Raw genomic sequence first — 7,016 nt, forward strand, 5'->3', positions numbered from 1 at the left:
TATTATAGTGAGATAATGAGACTCATTGTGACATGTACATGCTCTCGATATTTATTGGATATAGTTGCCCGATCATGGGCTGATTTGATATCTTAGATTGGACCCAATACTTATGTATGTTAGGGTATTATTAGCGGTATGCATATGCTTTTGGGTTATGTATTGAGCTTTTACTCAGTGAAGTATGCATATGGCAATTCTCTTCATTTACCCTTGATACCTACCTTGTGCATGGTGTCTATGCCTATTGCATGTATGGTTTCTGACACATTGCAATTGGGATAGTCTTCAGTGCCAATTTTTCCTGGCTTCTTCCTACTTGGTTGCTCATAGTTAATTGTTGGCATATTGCTACAATTTATCACAGTAGCTTGTCATTTCAATTTTATGCATTCTATTTGAGGGCAATCACCTAGACTCGACAATATTTTGCTTACAAGTTTTGGACAACTCATTACTTTGGTAGTATCTCTAGTCTTCCACTTGATTTAGCAGTGGTTTTGGGGTTGTTTTGTAGCGTATTACCGTCTTGCCCTTCTTTGTACTTGCTTAGTCTCATTATGGCCAGTGGTTCTCGCAATAGTACTATCTTCAATATTTAGAAACTAGATGGGACTAATTAAGCTATTGTGGAAGACCTAGATATGGCAGGTTTTAGTGCATAAATTGCAACTTAGACCACTCAAAAATGGGGGTGCCAAACTCGAAAAAATTGTGGCTAAGTATTGGAATGAATTGGATGAGCTACACAAGTCCACTATCATTTTATCACTCTCTAAGTAGGTTCACTACAATGTTATAATTGGAAATCAGACTGCATATAAGCTTTGAACATAGATTAAGAATCTTTATGACAAGCAAAGCCCTACATCTCAAATATATTGGCTGAAATAGTTGATTGGACCTTCTTGAAGGAAGGGACTTCTATATTTGCACATGTGAATGAGTTTCACTCCATTATCAACCATTTAGATTTGTAGAAGATTGAGTTTAGGATACTTTACATCATTTATTTCTGCTTGGTACTCTACTTGAGTTATGGGACACTTTTCGTATGGCTCTCTGTACCAAGGGTGGGCTAAAATTGCAGGATGTTTAGAGTGCCCTCTTAACAGAAGAGGCAAATAAAAATAATGTGGATGCTTCTCCTATGTCCCATGCATTGATTGTGAGAGGTCGGTAGGATGGAAATGGCCATGGTAGAGACTCTAAGATAAGAGGTCTCAATTTAGGATATGTGGATAGTCTCGCAATAAGCCCCGTGGCTCTAAGTTCAATCTTACTTGTCATTATTATGGAAAAGTAGGTCGTATTCAACCATAGTGCCATAAAATGCACGAAGACAAGTGCAAGGAAAAGGGAAATAACAAAGTGCAAGACAAGAATGATAATCGCAACATTGTGCCTAGCAAGTCTAGTGTGAAGATTGAGGAGATTAATGTAGTGCAGTATAATATATTTGATGATCTTATCTTGGCAGCTTCTTCTTTGGATGCTTCACAATTGACTGATGCTATTTTAGGATATACTCAATGTTGCTTAGATTTAGGGGCTTCCTTTCGTGTGAACCCTCATAGAAAGTGGTTTCACTCCTATCACAGTATGACTACATCTATTTATTTGGGTAATGACTTGGCTTTGGAGATAACCATTATTGGTGATGTCTAGCTGTGTTTTGATTTAGACAGCATGCTCACTCTTTATGATGTATTTCATGTATTGACTCTCATGAAGATCCTTATCTCTATTGGCACCTTGAATGATGTAGGTTATGTTATCTCTTTTGGTGATTCCTCATGGAAGATTACCTGTGGGAATCTTGTTATTGCACATGGTGCTAAGTCTAGTACCCTTTATCATTGACTTGTATCTAGGTCAGTTGACCATGTTTTGGCTCTGGTTGCAATTTCACATGTATTTCTTTAGTATCGTCACCTTGGGCACATATCTTTGAAAGAAATGAAAGTGCTTACTAGTTTGCAATATCTTTCGGCCCTAGACTATAAGTGCATTGAGTCTTATGATTGTTGTTTATATGGTAGGTAGACATGTAGTATGCATAAGAAGTTTGGCAAGAAGCACATGAATGCTTCTTGAAAGCCTCCAACGCGTGTACACCCTTCTTGGAGTTTTTGTTTGATATTTTGGGCAAAGCGATTATTTGGAAAGTTCTTTATTGACTTGTAAAAGACAAGTCAAATCTTCTAAAGCTTTGCTTGTTATTTTGCAATGTTGGAATTGTTCTAATCTCAAGAGAGCAGAATCCTATTCGTCATGAATTGCATCTCCCTATTCGTCATGTTGGCACATGAATGCTTCCTGAAAGCCTCCAACACGTGTACACCCTTCTTGGAGTTTTTGTTTGATATTTTGGGCAAAGAGATTATTTGGAAAGTTCTTTCTTTACTTGTAAAAGACAAGTCAAATCTTCTAAAGCTTTGCTTGTTATTTTGCAATGTTGGAATTGTTCTAATCTCAAGAGAGCAGAATCCTATTCGTCATGAATCGCATCTCCCTATTTAGGCTCAAGATATGAGCATTGAGACAATGCATTTGGTTTCTCATGTTGGTTACCAAATGAGGTTGTAGAGCTTAGTATTTGTAACTTCTTATTAAGACAATAATGAGTAATATACATAACTCCTCCAAAATACAAATACAATCCAAGAGCATGTTATTAGGGTTGGAAAGATGTAGGCCAAAATTCACTGGCGATCAAGGAAAAGAGAAGACATATAGAAGATAGAAAGCAATAAACATATAAACTCACTAGAAAGTTGTATTACTCTTGGAAACTCTATATAACTGAAATCCCTTCAAGCTAAATACACTATGTGTAAGACAATAAGTTAGGTAAACTCTGTTTAAGATGATAGTCCAACACCACTCTTTCAACTCAAAATAAATTACAATAATAAATACAAAGAAAAATAGAATACTCTTGTCAAAATAGCTCAAATATGCATAAAACGACCCAAAACCACCTCAACCATCCTTCTTTGGTAAATGCCTATGAGCGCGGAGTGAAAGCATATGAGCGAAAGTAAGAGCTATGGTGGAAGGAACAAGAGCAAGAGAAAGAGAGACACAATATGTGGGAACTTTGATAGTCACAATGTGTGACTGGCCTTCCCTTTATTCAAATGTCACAGAAAGAACAAAGAATGAAGTGATAGTGATGGGTACTCGCCACCTGTAGCGTACAAGTGTACATGTATTATCAAGGTAGTAATATATAGACAACTAGGCAAAGGTGCCTTTACCTCCAACAACCTCTCAATTAAAGGCAAATGTGTCCCTAGTGAGGAGAGAACAATAAAAAAGTTATAAAGTTCAAATGTACAGAAAGTACAATAGGACAAGAAAAGATGTAATCTCATCCAATGCCCGTTAGCTTTGTATAGAAGGCAAAATGCTCTGCTAAGAGACATTTAGTGAGTAGATATATAAGATTTTGGTTGGTGAGATCTTGACAAGCTCAAGGGACCTGTCCTCAATGACCTCTTTGATAAAGTAGTAACACACCTCAATATACTTTGTCATTGCATGGAAGATCGAATTCTTTGCCAATTGGATAGCACTCATAGAATCCAAATGCAATGTAGGGACCACATTAGTAATACCAAGGTCTAAAACCTAAAAGCCTAATGAGAGAGCCTTCTTGCAAGCCTCAGTGGCTGCAACATACTCGATCTTGGTAGTAGAGAAGGCCATGCATTTCTACACCTTGGATATCTAAGAAACAACACCTCCATCAAAGGTGAAGACATAGCCAAAAGTGGACTTCCTATTATTTGCATATCCTGCATAATTAGAGTCGATGTAGCCCATGACTCATGTATCATGCCCACCATAATATATACACATAGTTATTGTGCCCTTCAGGTACTTCATGATACCCTTGATGGGATTCCAATGTCGTCTGCCAGGTGTAGCAACATAGTGTGCCAGAACCCCCACTTCAAATGCTATGTCAGAACGAGTGGCTATCATGGCATACATTTGGCACCATTCCCTAGGTGTCTACTTAAGGCCATAAAGGCTATTTCTCAACTTGTATACTAGGTGTTCCCTACTTTTTTCTTCAAAGCCCTTAGGCTATTGCATATAGATCTCACCATGCCAGTCCCTAAAAGTTATCTTTGCATCCATTCAATAAAGGTCCACTAAGCAACCAATGCTAGTAGCAAGCATAGGGTTGTCATTTTGACCATAGGAGAAAAGACTTCATCGAAGTCAACATCATATTCTTGCTTGAAACCCTTAACTACCAATCTAGCCTTATAAGTCGGCTTAGGGTATCCAAGGATACTTTTTAGCTTGTATAACTATTTGCATGGCAATGCCTTCTTATCATAGGCAAAGGAACTAAATCCCATGTATGGTTATTTGTAAGGAGTCAAACTCCAAGTGCATAGCCCCGTTCCATGAGTGACTATCATCTCTGTGCATGGCCTCATTATAAGAGAGAGACTCACATGTATTTGCCATCATAACATAATCCATGGAGAGTGTAAAGCACTCATGCTAATGTCTAGCTCTAGTAGAGCATCTCAAAGCAATCTAATCTTGCACAATAGGTGGGGCATAGGCCACTAGAGCATCAACAACTAGAGGTTGTCTAGCTGGCTTTATGGGAGTAGGAGGCTCCTCTTGATTACTGTGCGTACCTCAACTATTTGCTCTGCTTATGCATCTTTTCCTCATGGAAAACTACATCATGGCTGCGGATAACCTATGAGCCTGTGGATTCCATAGGTGATAGCCCATCTCACCTACATCCCAATAATGCCTCAATCCAAAAGTGCAGTGGTAAGCCTATCTAGCTAACCATATTGCAGACTCTCTCCTGAATCGTCTTATTCATGTGTTCGGCAATACTATTCTATGGAGGGATATAAGGGGCAGTCAATTGGTGCTTAAGACTCTGCTCATCACAAAATTGTTCAAAGCTTTTGAGACATACTCGCCCCCATTATCAGATCTTAGGCATTTCACTAGATCGGTTCTTAACAAGAGTAAGCTAACGTTGAAAGGGAGACAAGACATTTGATTTCTACTTAATAAGGTAAGCCAAGTCCTCATGTGAGTAATCATCAATGAATGTGACAAAGTACTTTGCACCACCTCAGCAAGATTGATAGGGCATGGGACCACATACATCCGAATAACAATAGATATGTTCAAGGAAAAGTCGAGTCATGCCTTTGCCAATAATTGTCTTATGGGTCACCACCTTGTGATATATCTATCAACCACGACAAGAATGGAATCAAACCCCTTAAAGGAAGTAGATAAGTGATAAAGTCCATTAATACTGATAACCAAGGATAACTAAGAATATGTAAGGGGTGGAGCAACCCATGAGGTTGATGGTGAGAAAGATGAGAGGAATTTAGGCTCTATTGTAGATATAACATGTGCATACAAATTCTTTGACTAATTTCCATATTCGAGGCCACCAATAGTCTCAAGAGATGAGTTGTATTCTTTCATTGACCCCAAAATGTCATGTAATTGGAAGGTCATGCCTTGTTTGAAGTATATATAAGTGAAGTAATTTGGGTGGCATATATAGTAGCCTTTGATAAATAGAGCAAGCCTTGATTTATGGTCTATAAACATTTAATTGCATCCTTTAATTTTATATAATTTGAATATATCAATATTCATTTGCAATTGTATCATTTAGACCTCATTGTATTTTCTCCTACTTTTATTTACATTCAAGCATCTTGTATATATTTGTTTCAATTCAACATCTTTCATTTGTTCATGGGTTTAATATATGTTTGAATATTAATCCGTGTCTAATAGGATAGCAAATATGGATAGTAGGGGATCTAGCTTTTGAAAAGACCAAATCCTTGCTAAAAATCTTGTTCTCTACACTTAATAATTTAAGCATGAGTATGCCCATTGAATTTCCTCTACATGTGTTACCCATTGGTATGCATATTCTATGTAGCAATGCACTTACACATATGCCGTGCCAATACTTATTTAGACACTTGTATTAACACGTGTTCCAAGAAACATTTTGATACACATGATTGACAGGGCCTAACCTTTTAAAACTTTGTTGCACATGTATTTCCATTAGAGTGCTCATTGGTATACCCTTCATTTGTTGTGCAATGTGTATGTTTGAAAGTCGAGGAACTGTTAACATCCTAAGTTGAAGAAAGAAAGCACCATTGAAGAAACATCTAGCGAGGGATAGCGAGAAACAAAAAAAAAAGAGAGCCATAGATAATTGCTAGATATGCCAATGATATTACAAGGTCAATGCCATCTTGTGATGTCTCTCATGGATTTATTCAACATAGATAGGCTAATACTTCGAGGTTTGGGTAGCTCAATGGCATGCTAGTGTCATTTGGATCCTTTGTTTGTACCTTGAGTAGGGAGATGGACTAGTGCATATTGTGGGGATGCACTTTGGATCTCTTTATGGCTCTATCCAAGATGATTGCCCATGATGGGTCCATAAGCTTACTAAGGTGTGATTTATAATATGATGAGTGGCTACAACTCTAAAGAAATCTATAAGGGTGCATTGGCCTAGACCTCTAAGAGGCCTATCTCTTATGGTGTGCAAGTAGCAATATTTATGTCATTGAAGCTCCAAAAGGAAGAGTCCAAGGTGGCGGTATGAGTAATCTATTGAAGCTCCAGAAGGAAGAGTCCAAGATGGCAGTATGAGTAATCTATCACCCTGGATAGTGGATATTGGAACACAGAGTAGAAGTGCCCTCTAATCTCATTAGTACAATTGGCACTTACATTTGAAGTGCTTCTTTGGTACAGTTTTTAGATTTGGTCCCCCAAGGGATTGCATAACGTGTATCTTTTGAATAAATTTAGCTTTATATTCAGGTTTTGAGTGTTCGCTATCCAGGCAACTGCTCACTCTTATCTCCTCAACTTTCGAGATAGTTTTGTCATATGAACAATAGCTCACATATACGAAGTAGCTATGCTTGATTTGCTGTGCGGGAAGGATATGTACATAG

This window comes from Lygodium microphyllum, unplaced genomic scaffold (assembly GCF_053477565.2).
Source record: "Lygodium microphyllum isolate KBCC unplaced genomic scaffold, Lygodium_microphyllum_v1.1.10 scaffold_31, whole genome shotgun sequence".
In the NCBI taxonomy this organism is placed as follows: Eukaryota; Viridiplantae; Streptophyta; class Polypodiopsida; order Schizaeales; family Lygodiaceae; genus Lygodium; species Lygodium microphyllum.